The following is a 1,491-nucleotide window of genomic DNA, read 5'->3' on the forward strand; positions in this document are numbered from 1 at the left end:
GGGGAGGAAGCAGAGGGGGAGGAGAAGATGGGAAAAGATAAAGAGCGCGGAGAGCGGGTGAAGGATGATGATGATGATGATGATGATGATGATGATGATGATGATGATGATGATGATGATGATGATGATGATGATGATGATGATGATGATGATATAGATAATGACTACGATGATGTCCTTTCTTCTGTTGGTACTGTTGTTTCTTTTACGTTAAGCTTACTTATCCAACGCAGTTCCTTTGCTTTAGTTAGACAGTCTACTTTTTTATGTACTTAACGTTACAATTTTAGATGATCAGTACATTATAATTTTTAAAAATTATTGCAAAACTCATTTTAAATTTGATTACAACACAATATGACGATTTAGGACGAAGCCATTAACAAAAACAAGATTTTTACAATAATAATTATTAAAATTTAATCTCTAGTGACTAGCTTTTTTCTAGACCATTCAAAGTAATTTAGTCAAACGGTGGGCTTGAACATGATCAATAAGATATAGGACATTCGTGGTGTCCTAGTTGTAACCCCATTCGTATCTATAGGCTGACAAAAATAAAATACTTCGTAAATTCGTAAATTCGTGCAGACAGACACATTACCTTTCTTTACAGCTCTCATGTAAGGTAATAAAGTATGTTTTGTTTCTTGTCTCAATTCCCTTCAATAGTCTATAATTATCATATTGACAAAGCACGACTACTTATTAAGAACGTGATTTGATATGAGATTTCTTACCACGTTATCGATTGCTCCTTAGGTCCTCAGGTCTTCACTCATCAGATTGTTAAATTTTATAATAAATGCAATTCTGCGTTCGGTTTGCGGATCATTCGGAAAAAACAAGGAGGTAGACAAATATGGAGACTGCGTAACCTTTCCGCCATTTTGTTTACAAGTTTTTTGTTTCACATTTAGCTTTTCATAACGCTATGATGCGCAGCCATAATTATGTATATAAATAAGCATAATAATGTCTACACTACCGCCGCGCATTTTGTGTGTGTGCTTTGTGCATGTGTGTGTGTGTGTGTGTGTGTGTGTGTGTGTGTGTGTGTGTGTGTGTGTTCGTGCGTGCGTGCACATACGTGTGTGTGTGTGTGTGTATGTGTGCGAGTGAGTGTGCTTGCGCGAGTTCAGTTGGTGTGTATGTGTATGAGATAACCAGTGAAAAAAGAGAGGTGGGGGAGGGGGGGGGGACCTTTCAAGTGAAATCCCCTATTTCATCATTCTTTTAGAGGCAAAATTCCTTGCCATACTCTTCAAACAGCAACAGATATCTTTTTTTTAAAATCCTTTTATTTGTTTGTTTTGTTTTCTTTTTCAAACTCACGCCGGTGGGTCTTCCTGAAATTCTTTTTTCACATTAAGACTGCTACACTGCTGAAAGGGAGCTGTGTTAGGCAGGTGGAAAAGGGGAGAGGGGGGGGGGTGAAAATATAAACAAGACGTGTGATCAGAGACATGTTCAATTTTGTGTGTACATAAC

Source organism: Aplysia californica, unplaced genomic scaffold (genome assembly GCF_000002075.1).
Source record: "Aplysia californica isolate F4 #8 unplaced genomic scaffold, AplCal3.0 scaffold00041, whole genome shotgun sequence".
Taxonomy (NCBI): domain Eukaryota; kingdom Metazoa; phylum Mollusca; class Gastropoda; order Aplysiida; family Aplysiidae; genus Aplysia; species Aplysia californica.